Below are 17852 nucleotides of genomic sequence, written 5' to 3' on the forward strand. Positions count from 1 at the left end.
ATGGGATATGGCACTAATGTGCTGGTAAGACGTGCAAACTTGGGAGATTATGATAAATGCAATCTCACGGTACATTTGAATAGTAGCGAGGTTTGCACAGGATTGCCCTATCCCTTAAGTTGCTCTATCCAAGGTAAACCCACTCTATTTGGACAAGTAGGAAGCCATACACTTTTGGGGGCCCTGAATAGACAAATGGGACTACTTGCTGGCCCAGGTAATTGGATAGGAGGGTTGCCCCCGGGGTGTATATTGGGTTTGTGGACAATGGGCAGGAAAAATATTACCACCTGCATGGAACGGTACCTGCACTATTGGAACCCTTATGGCTGGTGAGTTGAGGTTTCACCCACAAGATCAACCCCCAGTAGCCTGGGACCGACAGTTTGGTTGACATAGACATATGTTGAGAAAAAGGGTGTATGATGAAAAATACAGATATGACCCTGATAACACATACCTGACCGAAGGGGAAAGATTTTCGGCTATAGGTATGCCTATGTTAGGTGTGGCATGGGATATAAAACAGCTTAGGATCCTGTCATACCAAATGGAAAGTTTAGCCAATCAATCTGCAGAAGGATTGGAGACTCTACAGAGAGAAGTAAACTCATTGGCAGAGGTTTTGGTCCAGCATAAAATCGCACTGGACTATCTGTTGAGTCGAGAAGGAGGATTATGTATGTGGCTAAATACTACTTGTTGTCATTTTATTAATGAGACTGGAATAATTGAGACGGATGTAGAAAAACTGCACAAGATAGCAGAAAGTGTGAGAAAAACATACCAACCAACTAGTGACTGGTGGTCATGGATAACATCTTGGCTACCAAATCTAGGATGGGTAAAAGGCATAGTCATAACAGGAGTCCTAATTTTGGTAATAGGACTGGTTTTATGTATGTGTATTCTCTGTCTAATGCAATATATGCAAAATATGGTAAATAGGATGCTTAATGTGGCTGTGACCAAAGAAATGGTGATTTTAAGTTCTTATCAGAGGACCCCCAGTAATTCAGGAAGAAATTCACCAGAAGAGAAGGAGTTCTGGTAGAAGCAAGACTGATAGTGTTACTCGTTGACACAAGTCACAAGAAAAAAATGGGGGAATGAGAGGAACAAATACCTAAAGGTTAAAGGACAGTTGGGCAGTTTAATGATTATAGCACAACATGGCTAAAGCAAACTAGGGATAAAGAGGAACAATGGGATTGTGAAGGATTAACCAGAACTGTGGAAACTTGCCAGGAAGGCAGGAAGACAGGAATGAGTCAATAAACTGGTTTTGGGAGATGTTGAAAGTTAACCCAAAAGAGGATGCTGGTTAAGCTATGCTTGCATTTTAAAATGTATAAAAGGTTTGAAGAAAGACAATTGGGTGTGACAGTCTTGGAATTGCCATGTAGGCAGCTGTCACCCCGTACGGAGAATAAAGGTGTGCTTATTTTGAGCTACAGTCGGAGTCTGGACTCTCTTTGTTGCTGGGTGCTCCAAGGACCCTTCCGGCATAGGTTGGGAGGGCTTGCTACCCTCCCCCTTCAGTGGGAAGAAGGCCTGGGGCTCAGTGAGGAAGGTCCTTCCACTGCAGAGGGCCCCAACTTTACATAACAATCCTCAATCAGACCTATTCCACTAATACCTTAAAGGACTCAGATCCTGTCTGATGTTGGGAGCTAAGCAGTGTCTGCCCTGGTTAGTATTTGGGTGGGAGACCACCAGTGAATACCAAATGCTGCAGGCTATATTTCAGAGGAAAGAAGTGGCAATACCACCTCTGAGTCTTATTTTAGGCTAAAACTGTTAATGCTAAGCTGGGTTTGCCCAGATGGTTTTGGGAGGGGAGTGTGCCCATAAACACAAGAGCAGCTGGTGTTTCATTCACTGCTGGCTGCCTCCCTTGCTGCTGAGAAGTGTAGCAGCCATTTTCTATTGGCAGCCATTTTCTATAGCTGCATTTGCAGCCTTCTTCTGGGGAGGCCTGTGGCTCAGTGAGGGTGCTATGCATCTCCAGAGGGCCCTAGTTTGGCATAACAATCTCTAATCAGTCATTTGGGAATAAAAGTTTTCATGCTAAACTGGTGTTTAATTCATTCTATAACAGCATTCAGTGCTTGCTACCCTCCCTTGCTGATTTGGTTGAGGCTCAGTAGCCATTTTGTATTGGCAGCCAATTTATATAACTGCATTCCCAGACTTGTTTGGGGAGGTCTCTGGCTCAGTTGCGGGAGTCAAACAACTATAGAGGGCCACAGATTGCCATAACAATCTGTAATCAGTCATTTTGGAATAAAATTTTCATGCTAAGCCAGGTTTGCCTGGACATTTTTTGGGAGGGAGTCTGCAAATAAATGCAAGGGCAGCTGGTGCTTAATTCCCTTTATAACAGCATTCTGTGCTGGCTACCCTCCATTACTGATCAGTGTGGCAGCCATTTATTATTATTATTATTATTATTATTATTATTATTATTATTATTTTCCCCAGCCATTTATTATTGTCACATTGTCAGCCTTGTTGAGAGGATGTCTGTGCTTCTACAAGGGGTGTCATACAATTTCAGGGGACCCCAGTTCCACATGTCAAGTGTTAATCAGCCATTTTCAAATTAATTTTTATGCTAAGCTGGGTCCAGTATGGATGATATTTGGAGGGGAGTCCACCGTTAAATACAAGGATGGCTGGTGACACAAACATACATTCATTAATGTTGGGATGGGTGATATATTATGCAATTCAAGTTTGTTCTGTTCAGTATGGCCTTTGTTTTTTGGAGCACATCCTTATAATAGGAACTATCATTTACTCAGTTGAAGTAATTGCTAATAGCTCCAAAGAAAGGAATAGCGGGACAAGGGCCCTGCCCCCAAAGAGGAGGATAGTGATAAAGATATTCATTGGGATTCAGTGCTATCCAGGTTGCAGGCTTTGGAATCTGAGAGGGTGGAATATGTTCCAAATGCATCTTCTGGGCATATGTCAGCTGTGATGTTGGAACAAAAGAGATTATTTAACAAAGTTTGCTCTCGTCTTACTCCCCTTGAGCAGTTACAAGCCCAAGATGAGGGTTCTTCGCAGTCAATGTGTCAGGAGGCTTCCAGAGGGTCAGCGAACTACAGTGGATGGTAATGTTTCAGACATTTCACCAGGTGAGGAACTTGACCAACAGTTTCTTTCATCACTGGTCACTTGACCACGGGGTCCAGGCCAGTTGCAGGCTGTATCACAGCCTAACCCCATACCTGGGACTTCCATGGCTACAGGGGTGCCATCTTCCCCTTCTGCTAGGCCTACACAAGGTGAGCGCTTGCATAGTGGACATCTGGTCCAGAAAACGCCTATTTTGTCTTCCTTTCATGGTTCAGGACCAACAAGCCAACAACAGAAACTGTTATGCTGGGAGTTTGGCTCACAGGGTGTCTGTAACCGAAAGCCCTGTAGGTTTAAGCATGAATGCTCATTGTGTGGAGGGAATGAATCCTTTAATAACTGCACCCTGATAAGGGGACAAATGGGACATAAGGACCAAGATACGAGAAAGGTAGGTGGCCCTGCCACCCCTGCTACAAAAGGGACCTAGCTCATTAGATGCTGATACCCTCTCTATCTTGCTGAAACGTTATCCCATCAGAAAGGCTGCATTGTTCTTGTTAAAAGGTTTTACTTATGGTTTGAAGATCCCCTTTTTGTGATATTCCGTCCCCCTTTCTGGCTCCTAACTTAAAATTAGTTAGGCAAATGGGAGACCTGGTATATAAATGATAATCAAGGAAGTTTCCGAAGATAGGTTGATTGGACTCTTCCAGGAACCTCCTGTTCCAGACCTGTGGGTCTCTCCATTGGGATAGTCCCTAAGAAGACCCTGGGGAAATTCCAGCTTTGACATCATCTTTCTTTTCCCAAGAGAGACTGTGTTAAGGATGCCATTCCACACCAATTGGCTACTGTTAAATATATCTCTTTGGCACTTCCATGAGGGAAGTCAGCAAATACGGATTGAAAGCAGAGTTGGCAAAATGTGATATTCAGCTTTTCTCCTGTTGCCAGTTCACCCAGGCAAATTTGATTGGTTAGGTTTTAGTTTTGGTGGTACATTTTATATGGATCTGACACTTCCTATGGGGTGCTGAATGTCTTGTTCAATTTTTCAAATGTTTAGCACATTTTTGAAATGGGTGTTTAAGACCAAATTGGGCTTAAAAGGGGTTATACATTATTTAGATGATTTCCTGTTCATGGGGGCATCTAGCTCTGGCCAGTGTCTCCAATTTCTACATTGTTTTGAAACGCTAGCTGGAGAGTTGGGGGTTCCTTTCTCACCAAAGTAAGACAGAGGGCCATGCCAATAGCTTACCTTCCTAGGTAAAATTATAGATACGGTTAACCAATGCTGGTAGAGGGTCAACTGCTTTGCTTCCCTTAGAAAGGCAAAACTAAGGGAATTTCAAGAGCTCATTGGCCACTTTAATTTTGACTTTAGGGTTGTGGCCCCAGGTAGGGCCTTTTTAAGATGTCTCTGTGATGCCTTTGGTGGGATTTCACACCCTTACCATAGGACAAGGTTGATGCAAACTATCCACCATTTGATCTATTCTTAGATAAGTTCAGTGGTATAACCATTTGGAGAGAGGTTAAGAAGCTAGATGCCCAGCTACATATTTTCTGATAATACAGGTTCAATAGGCTTTCTAGTCCACTTTTTGAAAAGAAGGTATGCCCACAGGTGGCCTGTGCAATGATTAGAATCAGATATTACTTTAGACTTAACATTCTTGCAATTGTTCCCCATTTTAGTTGTCGTACATTTATGGACAAGCGAGTTGGCCAACTCTGGTGTGACAACATGGTGTTTGTACAAGTAGTGAGTTCACTGACCTCTAGATCACATAAAGTCATGAGATTAAAATGTGCATTCACATTACATTGCTTGTCGCATAACATTCTCTTCGCAGCCTCCCTGGAATTGATAATGAGATTCCTGATTCTATTTCTTGTATGCAGATGGAGCGATTCAGGCAACTAGCTCCAGAGGTGGCAGATTCTCTACACCAGAGGTGGCAGATTCTCTACACCTGATGCTAACGGACATATGGAATCTTGGCAGGGAAAATTAGTTCTGGCTTTGGGATTGTCATTGACGCCTGCGTCAAAGAAAACCTGTGTTGGGGCGGCCAATGAATTTATGACAGTCGAAAGATGCTCAGGGTTGGCTGACCGGTACCCTGTGTCTGTTATACATTTCTTACAGTTTTGTGTGTCCTTACATGATAAAGGATTAACAGTTTTGTCTAGACAGAACAGGCTTTCGGCCATAGCCTTTTGGCTACAGCCATGGTACTTCAAGTGATTTTAGGATACATAAGCTACTGGAATGATGGTACAGGGAAGCTATAATAACTAAGGACCCACACAAGCCTCTGTCACCCAATATTTTAAAGGGTTTCGGTGTTATTTGGCCATCTCTATCCACTTCCTCTTATAAGGCAATGCTTTTCCATGCAGCCGCACTAAATGCCTTTTTTGGCATGCTGAGGATAAACAAGCTAGTGGTAGCTTCAAGACAAGATTTCTCCAATAAGGCCCTGTTATTTCAAGATGTTACTCTCTCCGAGCAGTCTATTTTCCTTTTTATCCATTCCTCCAAATCAGACCAGGCAAAAATGACAAGGTGCTGCAACTACTATCATTCAGTGATAAATTGCTCTGTCCTGTTAGAGCTTTAGACAAATTCCTACAAGTTAAAGGTCATAGCCCTGGCCCTTTGTTATGCTATTTGGATGGGCTACCAATCACCAGGTTCCAGTTTTGTTCATTTCCAGCAAGAATATTAAATTGTTTATGCCTTAACGGAGTTGTATTTGCCACATACTCCTTTTGCATAGGGGCTGCATCTACAGTGGCTGCCTTGGGCGTACATCAACGAGTTATGCAGAGGATCGGTCGATGAAATCTCAGGTCTATGGGTCATGTTTGCGACCTCTGACTTATTGATGGTGTTTTTATATGATCTGTTTCAGATGCAATACACCCTGTGATGAGACACCGTGTGTGGATCTGCGGACACATCATGGTGTTCTGTGTGGTCCGCCAAGCCAGGAGGTGCCATTTTAGAAGCCAGCTGGGGCTATCAGATAAGGCCATTGTTGAATGGAAAGAAAAACGTGTCCTGTGGTGGCACGGGCTACTGTCTTTGGCGAAGGCCAGTTTCTGCTGCCTCTTGTTTTGGAGATAGATTTGGGAGGCAATGATTTGGTTTTGTTCAAGGGCAGGGCCCTTGTTTGTCAAGCCGTTCATGACATGCGGAGCATTCATGAGAGATGGCATTTTGTTATGCTGTTAGAGTCGGCGATGCTGCCACACCGAGTTTGGGGCGGTGGAGGTGATCCACGCCTTTACAATAGGGCCTGTAAAAGGGCCAACAATAAGATCTGCAAGGCTATGAATGGAGGACTGGGTTTCTACCTGGTTCACGATGATATCATGTTGCTTAAGCCTGAGCTCTACTGAGTGGATGGCATCCACGTTTTTGAAGTGGGGAACCAGCTCTTTCTTCGAGATCTGCAAGCAGGGGTTTTGGCTGTTTGGCCAGCCTTGTGGGGGATAGGGGCTAAGCTGACGCTTGACCCTTATCTGTGGCATAGGCGGGGGGAGATAGATGTTTCGGTGAACACCTCGGCACCCTCCTAAAGGGTGAAGCTAGGTCTCTGGAAATCACGTTTAGGTCTTGCGAGTAAACGTGAAGGGAAAGAGACTTGCCTTGGGGCTGGCTTGAGATTTAAACCCTCACTTAAGTCTGGCGAGTTAAGTGGGGGAGTCTTGGGTTGGCCTTCCGGATGCCGGCCGGGGAGCAACCCAAAGTATGGATTGCCCTTGGGGCACAGGTGTTTTCGCCCTTTGGAAGCTGGGGAATTGGTCTTGGAGTAGACCATCTGCCAGCTGTTCCTACACAAGGTTCTCCCCCCTGGTTTTTTGCAGTTCTCGAAGAAATAAGTTTAAATAAGTTGAGTTAAATAAAGTTGCCCATTTTATAACCCAGTTCTCTGTGTCTGGTCTCATTATTAATGAGTTGGTCAGCAATGGAGCCATGGCAATTAAAGTGGTATTGAAGTGCTATTGTTCTGTTAGGTTAAAGGGACCTTATTTGGCATTACCATAACCACTTTGCCATTATCAGGAGTAAATAGCAAGGGGAAATCGAAGGTTCTCATGGCCAGCATCCATAGTTTTCTGTGGGTTTTTTTGGTCTTTGTGAGTATATTTACTCCACACACTTCCATGCCATCACCCTCTGAAGATTCCAGCCACAGTTGCAGGCAAAATATCAGGAATAAATTCTTCCAGAACATGGCCACACAGCCTGAAAACCCCACATAAAACTAAGCAGCAAGGAGGTGTTTAAGTCACAGGGTAGTTTCTAGGTAACCCTGAGAACTGATGGTTTCATTTTTATCTCTGAAATTCTTTCAGAGATATCAATTTGCCTGTTAAGATAAAATGATGGAGTTGTGAAAAGTGCATACCAAAATATGCATATGTTTCCATGCACCCTCCTCCCTCAGAGTCCTGCAGCCTGATATGAAAGGATAGCAACAGAATGCATGAAGAATTTGGAGAAACACAATACAAGCAAAAGTGAGAGATGTTCAAATCTCTTTTCAGAAGTAGGTGCCACACAGATTTCAGTGATGTTCACTTCCATGTATTAGTAATAGGTACACATTCTATCTTGGTATTCCTTGATCCAATCTTGCTCTTATTCTGGATCTGCCAGTGGACAAAACTGGTGGCAGTAACAGTGACAGGGAGAAAACAGGCCTGATAAGTTATTTGCAAGCCATTCTGGAGGCCTTTCCAGAGACTTTCTAGTAAGTGTGCCAGTCATGGGCACACAGCTATATCCATAAGTCATTACACTGTGGCCAAGTTGGGAAATGGCTTACATAAGGGGATATTGGCTAATTCCTTACATAAGTGTTAAAACATTACAACAATGGGTATGACAGGGAATTGTGCTACATAGTCATAAATGTACTATATGTAATAAATAAATAAATAAATAACAGCAGTTTAGTCCATGACTAAAACCAAAAATCAGGGTTGTTTTATTGGGATCTCTAAAATGTTACAAACTTTTCTTTTTTTCTTTTATTAATCTCTGAGATTTTTTTCAGATGTATGGACCATGAAGCTACTTTTTATTTTATTTTTTCCCCATGGGAAGTCTCACAATCAACCCTTCAGGTCTGGATTGATCATCAGAAGAATGGGAGTTGCAATATCTAAAAGGGACCACACTAAAGTGAGGTTATCCAGTTACCCTGAAGTTGAACATTCCAGTTGACCTCAACCAAGACTGAGCCTTTGTTAATTTCCATCAATGTAATATCCAGCTTTGTTGATGTATAGACGTCAGTGTTGCCCCTCCTGCTTCTACAATTCTGAAATCTGTGAAAAGGTCTCTAGTCAATGGAAACAAAATGTGTAATGGCTGCAGCAGAGTCATTCTTTAATCCAGGCTGAGTTTGTTAGAATGTCCTGGACTAAGTAATAGAGAGACTATCCAAAGTTTTCTATCATGGATCTTGAAGGTCTAGAAAAGTTGACTTACAAACAGGAAAATAAGTACAGAACAATAAAGCCTATATCCTTAATTATCTAAACAATCATACTTTTGGAAACTGAGGCCTCTAAACACAGCAGAGTGAAATCATTATCTGTAAAACCCAGCAAAGCTGAATGCTAATACTTTTTATCATCTCTTGTCTTCATAGAGTCTACAGTCACCATGGTGCAGCTGTGGAGCTGTAATGGCCAAATTTCAATATTGTTGAACTTTTTTTCTATCCAGTGCTTGCAGCTTCCTAACAATGGCTCTATCACCCTTTCTAAAGGTCATGACCGCCAACCTTCAGAATCACTGATAGGAAAGATATCCAATCTCCATACATTATGAACCCATATAGACTAGCTGTTTGTCTTATTAGCCTTATTGACACTTCTGGGCTGGGAAAATAAATGTTCCAAAGGTACTAATGATCACAATCTATTGAAAGGTCTCCTAAATTCAGTAGGTTGGACCAGTCAACCCCTAAAGACAATTGAATTTAGAGATTCACTTTCAAGAGTGTTTTCCTTTTCCTTTTCTTTTTTAGCAAGTGCTTCTCTCTGTTTGTCCATTTAGAAAGATATTAGGATTTAGAATATGCCCTGCCTACTTTTTAAAAAAAGTTAATGCAGTGTCTACAAAAGGAACTAGTATGGATATTTTTTTTACAAAATTATTTTATTTAATAATGTAATTTTATTTAATAATGTAATGTAAATAATGTAAATTATTTCATTTAATAATGTAATATATTTCATCACAAGGTCACCTAACGGATTTCATGGCTGAGCTGGGAGCTGAACCCTGGTTTCCAGAGTTGTAGTCCAACACTCAAACCACAAAGCCACTCTGGCTCTTATTTCACCTGTGTTTAATTATAGAAAATTATTGGGGTCATATTAAAAATGGAAATAAACAGTCTGATACAAAAATAAAAACACATTTTTCTATTGTGGTTTCAGGCTATCTGAAAGACCATACTCTGTCAGATAAGTCTGCCCAGGTTTTAAAATCTTCGAGTAGACTTTTTCTTAGTCCCACCATCTTCCAAGGAAGCATTGTTAAGGAGCTTTATCATTGACCACTTCCAGCTTGTAGAATTCACTGCTAAGGGGTCTAGACCTAGCCTGTTGCCTTTTTGCTAGTAGGCAGAGTCCATTTCACATAAGGCTTTGGTAAGTGAACTCACTTCCTGTGGAAAAGGCCTACATCTAAGTAAGGATTTTTTTAAAAAAATGTTTTTATTCATTTTATAATTGCATATGTTATATTTAACTGTAAGCTACCTTTCATCATCAGAGAAAGTGGTACACAAATGAGATGAATCAAAGAATAAAAACTATGCTTGAAGAGAGTAGTTTAACAACAGTAACAATAAGAATAAAGCTTCATTTGTGCTAGCAACAAGGAGAGGATGAACTAAACCATTTGTACCCAATAAGCAAAATTTGGATGATTATTCTATTTGAGTTCTCATTCTCATTCAGTTACAGAAGTAACTTGTTCTCTCTTACTGAGTTGGTTTTCTTCCTTTCTTAGCATACTTCTATTACATATAATAAGGCTACTGATGACCCAAAGCCAGGTCCATTTTGGTCACTCAACCAACACTGGAAATATTCTATAACATCTCACGGATGTAAAACAACTGTTTAGTGAGAAATTGAAGGAATTGACAATTAATGAAACAGAAATAAGATTATACTTTGGAGTATAACACTTCTCTTGAAGGAGTGACTCATGATCTTTTTCTCTCTTTCTTAGAAGACACTGCAGCTCAGGGATAGTCAACATGCAGCTCTCCAGATGCTGTACTATGACTTCTAGTGTTCCTCTCCTTTGCTATACCAACTAGGGGTGTATCTACACTATGCAATTATAGTCTTGGGATTTGTAGTTTGAGGAGGTTCATCACTGACTCTAGTAGTGAATTCTAAGCACCCTCCTCCAAACTACAAAACTCCAGATCCCATGGAATGGAGTTATGGCGTTTAAAGTGGGATTGAAATACTATTATTTTTGAATTATGCATATTCCTTGGACTGATAGGAGTTCTATCCAAAGATATATATGAGGCTGCATTTTGTCCACCACTGCTGCAATAGAACAGAAACATCCTGTTCAAAAGTAGGGAACATCTCTTGCATTTCAACAGGTAAAATGTAAAGCTACAGTATGTGAGTGAATGTCCACTTATACACTGAGATTTTTCTTCCTACATTATAGGACAGCAGTCAGGAAAAGGGAATTACTCCCTCTTCCCACTGATGGAAGCCATTTCCATTGATGTCAGGGGCAACTTGGATATATTACATGAACGCCAATGTCCAAAACAACAGCATGTGATGGATGATCTTATCCAGATTTTGTTTTACAAAAGGAGTCAACTGAAGCATCCTAGGATGCTATTTAAAACTTTTAACACATGAGTGTGTATGAGTTGCCACCAACATTTTCAGACTATGTGTATTCACCTGTATTCAACATGTGTATTTGTAAATTGACTCAAATAATGGAATGTCTTTCCCCATACTCATCTACTTAACTAGGTTTCTCGCAAAACTACAAATCCCAGGATTCCATAACATGGAGCCATAGCAGTCATACTAGTAGCAAACAGCTATAATTCAGCAGTGTGAGTTATATATTTCAGCACTCATAAACATTGAAATACAGTTGCCCCTCCTAACTCACAGATCTGAGATCCGCACCCTCAACTATCTGCGGAGGGGCAACTACTATTTCTAATGGGGTACTCGCCTGGTGCGTGTGCCCAGGCCCATTCAAGCTTATGAGGCTTGAATACACACAAGACATGGTTTTCGGGGGGGGGGGAGGGTCCAGAACAGATCCCCCATGAAAACTGAGGGTCAACTGTAGTTGAGGATTTTCCATACCTTGTCTCAGTTATTAATCTGAATGGAGACTTCAGTCAAAAAATAAGAAGACGACTAGGAAGAAGAGATATGAAGAAACTGGGCAAGATATTGAAATGTACCACTGAATACTAAAGTTAGTATTGTTGATGCCATCAGATTTTCAATTTCCATGAGTAGTTGTGAAAGCTGGATAGTGAGGAAAGCTGATAGTAAGAAAATGAACTAATTTGAAAGATGGTGCTGGAAAAGACCTCTATGGATACTGTGCTTTAAAAAAAACACAAATCAAAGTGTCCTAGAGCAAATCCAGCCTGAACTCTCCCTAAAAGCCAAGATGACTAAATAGAAGCTGTCATACTTTAGACATGTCATGAGAGGACATGACTCACAGACAACAATGTAAGATAGAAGGCAGTAAGAAAAAAGGAAGACCACATTATGGATAGATAGAGTTGATCGAGGAAGCCACAGCCTTCAGTCTGCAAGAGCAGTTGGTGATAGGGTGACTTGAAGCTCTATCAGTCATAGGGTTGCCATAAGTCAAAGTTTACTTGGTGGGAGTTAATAACAACAAAAATTTTAAGCCAGATTTTCAAGAGCTAAGTACTCAAAGCCTTGCCTTAGAACATTGGATACACACACACACACACACACACACACACACACACACACACATTCAATTCAACCTGTGTTTGATTATTTTAAAATAAGAATATCTGAAGTTCTTCCCAACCTGACCTATGAACGACACCCACATGCTCTCTAATGGCACTCTCCATTTGGATTTTTAAAATGTGTTTTGTCAGAATTTTAATGCATATTTTATTGTTTTAAAGGTGGGAGGGATTGGGGTTGATACAATTTTTTATTGTTATTGTAATTTTATTTTGCTGTAATCCCACCTTGATATGTAGGGAGAGGCTGGAAATATAAATTATTATTATTATCATTATTATTTCCATCCCATTTGGGGGGGGGAGAGACAAATGCTAACATTTGCAAATATCTAAGTCCCAGTTTTGTGGGAATGTTAAGGTTATAATAATACTACTAGTACTAGTATTGAAAGACAGTAATAATAATAATAATAATAATAATAATAATAATAATAATAATAATAATAATATCAAAACAAATCAAAAAGAAACTTTCTCCCCCTTTTCTGAATTGCACAGAAGTCTGTTTTGGTTAAAGATAGTTGTGAGAATTTAACTGAGATGTACTGTGGCTTTGACTGGAGCACAGAGTTTCTGGCTTCTGTCCATTTGTTTTCAGGGCACAGTATGTCTGTTCTATGAACACCTCACAAAAATTTACATCTATGTTCATCCTTAGTTTGAAGAATGCTTGCACAGGATCCCAGCAGATTTGCATCAGGATGTTTAAGAAAGCATTGCTGCAGGTCTCTACATAAACATATCAGCATTTTAAAGTTTTTCTCCCTTAGTTGTTTCTCTAACAAAACATGTGGAACTTTAGTGTGTGTAGGAGGTAGTCAGGACATTTCAGAATTAGGCCATATTCACTGAAAAAAATACAGATCTTTCTGGCAGAAGACATTTGGAAGCCAATTGCTAAACTCACTTGAGTAACAAAAACAGAGGGGCTCTCTCCTCCCCCATCATAATAATCTAACTGGATAGACATGTAAATTGTCAGATGTCATCTACCGTCTTTGTTTGGCTCTGAGATATGAAAATCTCCCCCTCCTGAAATTGTAGGCAATCAATTTACAGGCATTTTCTCAGTTACTATTGTTCAGAGCATGGGAACTAAAAGCATTGCCTACCAAATGTATCATAGGCACTCGGTATAGTCATCAGGTCTTTCTTGCTACTGCACAATAGGGAAAATGCCACAATAGGGACCCCTCTGAAGCAAAACTACTCTTAATAACATCAAGCTGAGACACAATACTTTGGCCACCGTTATTTTCCTTCTTGCTTAGTAATGTAATAGCTTTCACTATGACAGACCCACATATTCTGAAGCATGATAGAACAGTGCAGGGTATATATATGACTTAATCTTCTCGTACTCCTTCTGACAGCCCAGTGCTGCAAAATAATAATAATTCAGCATCTTATATATGTGTGTGTGTGTCTGTTTTTTCAGGACTGTCTAAAATGTGCAATCAGACACAAAAGTGCAGTTCTAGATGGGGAAAGTTTAGTTCTGTAAGAAGATTTGTGCAGTTCAAACATGAAAGTTTCACAGAAGTTATTAGATGTTATTTGGTTGTTGTTGTTGTTGTTGTTGCTTTAAAAAGAAAGATTGATAAAAGTTTGAAAAGTAAAAAGTAAAGCAGACTCATCCAGCAAGGCCCCGGGATTCAAATGTTTAACTCTCCAAAATCAGAATGTGAAGAATATTGGCAAAATTTCTTATTCTTGACAAGAGAGAGATCTGTAAATAAACCTCCAGTATAATAACAAAATAGGAAGTGTTTTGCTTCTCACTGAGGTTTTTGTAATTTTTATAGAAATGTCTCAGTGCAAAACGTCTTTTGTCTTTATGAAAGCACAGTCACACATTAAGTATGGAAGGATTGATCAAAAAGATGAAAAAAACCCACCATCCAAGGTTTGTAATTTTTAAAAGCCCATAAAAAGGCAGCAGCTTTCAGAGCTTAACAATGTAACTTGCATAATTCAACAAAACATGAGCAGACGTTGTTCTCACAAAAACTTTAAAGAGCAATAGAAAAGGGAGAGGGAGGTAAGAAAAATAAATGAGAATGAAACAATTCAGGATTGTACCCCTATTTAATCACCTAGGTTTGAATCCCTACACTGTATTTTTATTTATCTTATTTCTATGATGCCTTTCTCCTAAATCACAAAAGATACTTTCAAAACAAAGCAACTTTAAAAACAGAATTAAAAACATGACATCAATAAAGCAAGTTAAAAATTCAAAATCATTAAAAATGTACTAAGCTAAAAGTGTAAAACTATTAAAACATATAAATGCCAGCACCCCAATAAAAAGCCTGCTTGGATACAATTGCATATTCAAACATTTTGCTGTTGAGTTAGGTTGCCATGCCCCCCTCCCCGAAACCCTCATAATTTTTAACAGACTATTTGAATTTCAGAAATTCTTCCGCACAAAATTTGCAGCTAGCATTTCTTGCACAGTAAAGAGCTGTTTCTGTGCTGGGAAGAGCATTTTCTTTGTAGAAAATAATACCTCTCTGGAGAAAACAATCTTTTTGCAGTAAACAATCCCTGGCAAATTTTTGCAAAAGTCCCCAATTATACCATTCTCTATCCTAGAAATACCATTTTCAGTACTGAATATACTACTTGCATATATTATATATGTGAATTTTGTCACATGTAAATTTTGCATAGAATAGGTCCCAAACTGTGGCGATTTTCATCACTTTTTTAAAAAAAAAGTGTGAGTATTTTTTTCTATCTCTAAATTCTCTGACAGGATAGCTATGAACCACCGCTAACTATGCAGAGTTAAATACAACATGGCTATTAACTCTACCTATTTAATTTTTCTGTTGTAAATGAGAGAAAATTGTTCACTTTTGGAGAATTTACAAATACTGGCAATTTCTGTAAAGTTTAGGGCAAATGAGATTTTTTTAAAAAAAAAATCAGAGTTAGGAGAAAGTGAAATTGAAAGACTGCCCTATTCATTTTATTTATATCCTGTAAGTAAATTAAATTTTGGCTATATTTTGCTTGGCTGACCACAGCAATGTAAATACCTGGAATGTACACTGGATGCCAAGAATAGATTTCATAACAAAAAAAGAATATATTATTTTGCTTCTAAATGGGTGGTAACCAAGTTATCTAGTAAAATAAATATATGTGGCAAATGACACATGCCTTTTAATGACACTTGGGGTTCATGTGAAGTTTGGCAGCCTAATAAAAATCTTATCTCTTGGTTCCCCTGTTATTGCACAGATTTAAACTGCAGTCTCAGAGGCAGTTTTACTATCTTTTTTCAATCTGTCCCATAAAAGTGAGACTTGATTTGCTTAGCATGAGAACAGATCAATAAAAGCTAAGTTATACACCAGATTAGATCACTAACTCTGAGATCAAAGATGTAGCTGTGAGTTGTACTGGAACAACCAGATCAAAAGTGCACTTCAGATGCACTGTAGATGTTTGCAGGACTCCAGAGAAGTCTCATCCTTGCAGAGGGCATTAAATAATTGTGGCATCGTTACTTCTCCTTGCCTTTATTTTTGATGGCAAACACTTTTGAAGGCTGCTCATCATTTGAAGCCTGCTTGCCAAATCCTCAGGAAAAGAAATGGTCATTAATCTGGATACAGACAATTTTGAGTATTTTTACTTTCATAGCTACTAATGTTAACAGGCATATTCTGAGAACAACTGTCTAAATTCTGTATTAGTTGTCTTGCTAGTTGATCATCATCACCTTTTCTTGTATAAAGATTTTCATGTTTCCCTGTACTTCTGATGCAAGAAATGATATGTTTTGCCCAGGGAATGAGACAAATCTCTGAACTATAATCAGCCATTGTGCTTTCAAAAATGAAGAGTGGCCATTGCTCCTTTGAATGCATTGCTAGATGCAACCTGAAAAGGAGACAGCTAATGATTCATTCTGTTTGCAATCTCCATCTTGTGAGTTTAACAGTACATCTCATGATCTAATTTTTAGATTTTCTGTTTTTCCTTTATCTCCCATTTTTGCATACATCTCAGGCTGATGAAGAGTTCTCTTGTTGTTGTTGTCGTTGTTGTTGTGTGCCTTTAAGTGGTTTTTGACTTATGGTGGCTCTAAGGCAAACCTATTATGGGGTTTTCTTGGCAATATTTATTCAGAGGAGGTTTGCCATTGCTTTCCCCTGAGGCTGAGAGCATACGACAGTGGATTTCATGGCTGAGCTGGGAATTGGTCTGCAGAGTCATAGTCTAACACTCAAATCACTACACCATGCCGGCTCTAGAGAAATTGAAAGCTTTCATACTTTTGTGGCATTTTGGTGGGTCCTAATTACAGCATTCCCTAACAGTGGCTCAATTTATATGAGTCTGGTCACATAATGGAAATATTAACAAAAGGGAGATGTTCATATGGGGGTATTCACCTTTTATTAACATTGTCATCCTGTTGTTAGTACACCTTAGAGTCACCATAACCTGGAAACAACTTGAAGGCACACCACAACAACAAGCCTACAGCTGGAGACCCATGGTGTAGTGCTTTGAGTGGTATGAATAATGCAATAAGAGAGCAGATCAGTCATTGTAACCCACTGGGTGAGCTTTAGTAAGTCACACTCTCTCAACCTCAGAGGAAGATAAGGACAACCTCCCTCTGAAAAGGTTCTGCTAAGAAAACCACATGATAGGTTTGCCTTAGATTCTCCATAAGTCAGAAATCACTTCAAGGCACACAAGAACCAGTATGTGGATGGGCCCAGATGTCCAAATTCATCTAACCCAAAAAAGGCAGGGATTATCTTCAATTAGGCTAATCGAATTTTTAAAATAAAACTCTCCTCTCCATCTAATTGCCCTTGAAGGAATGTCTGAGCAGTGCATGTACACAGTGGTAGCCTGTGACTATTTCACACTGTCAGCATGAGTATAGCATTTGTGCATAACCCATTAGTTAATTGGGAGCAGTCTACTGAATGGAAATAAGCCATTTTATACAAGATAAATATGGGAAAACACAATTTCTTTGTCTTGTCCTTCATAATCTTTAGCAACTAATAGTGGCTATATACAGTGGACTCTTTCCACCCACAGGGTTTGGTTCTGAAGGGCCCCATGGATGGAAAAAAATACAGATGGTCATGCCCCATATTACTGAATGGGTGATGATGTATAGACACATCTGCATCAGCTTATATGCATGCATATGACATTATTGAATTATATGGGACATGATGATCCACAGGTGGTTGAATCTGTGGATCACTAGCCTGCTGATGCTGATGATAGAGAGATAGAAAGACAGATAGAATTTACAAGTTAAATAAAGAGACTTGATAGTTTGTGAGCTCGGCAGCACACAGTTTTAAAAAAAAATACCTATTCTGCTGGCTAATGCTTTATGAAGCATTCTTTATTGTGCAAGCATTTACTTGCTTCTGTATGGTAATCATCTGATCATCTTTCACATCTGATCACATCTGATTATCTTTCAATTGATTGACTGACCAATAAATCTGGCAGAGGGAGAACCTAGTACACACAAGAAGTGTATAATTTAGAGGGGGGGGGGAGCTAATGACTGATAGTTTCCCCTGTGTGTCTGGAAAGAGAAATATTTGGATCATGTAATAAGTGACAATAATAACAAAGATAATGATAATGGCAATAATAGTCATTTTTCAGGATTAAGAGAACTGATGTCTT

The sequence above is a fragment of the Sceloporus occidentalis genome, unplaced genomic scaffold, assembly GCF_023333645.1.
Source record: "Sceloporus occidentalis isolate IW3139 unplaced genomic scaffold, rSceOcc1.0.p SCAF_1, whole genome shotgun sequence".
Lineage (NCBI taxonomy): Eukaryota > Metazoa > Chordata > Lepidosauria > Squamata > Phrynosomatidae > Sceloporus > Sceloporus occidentalis.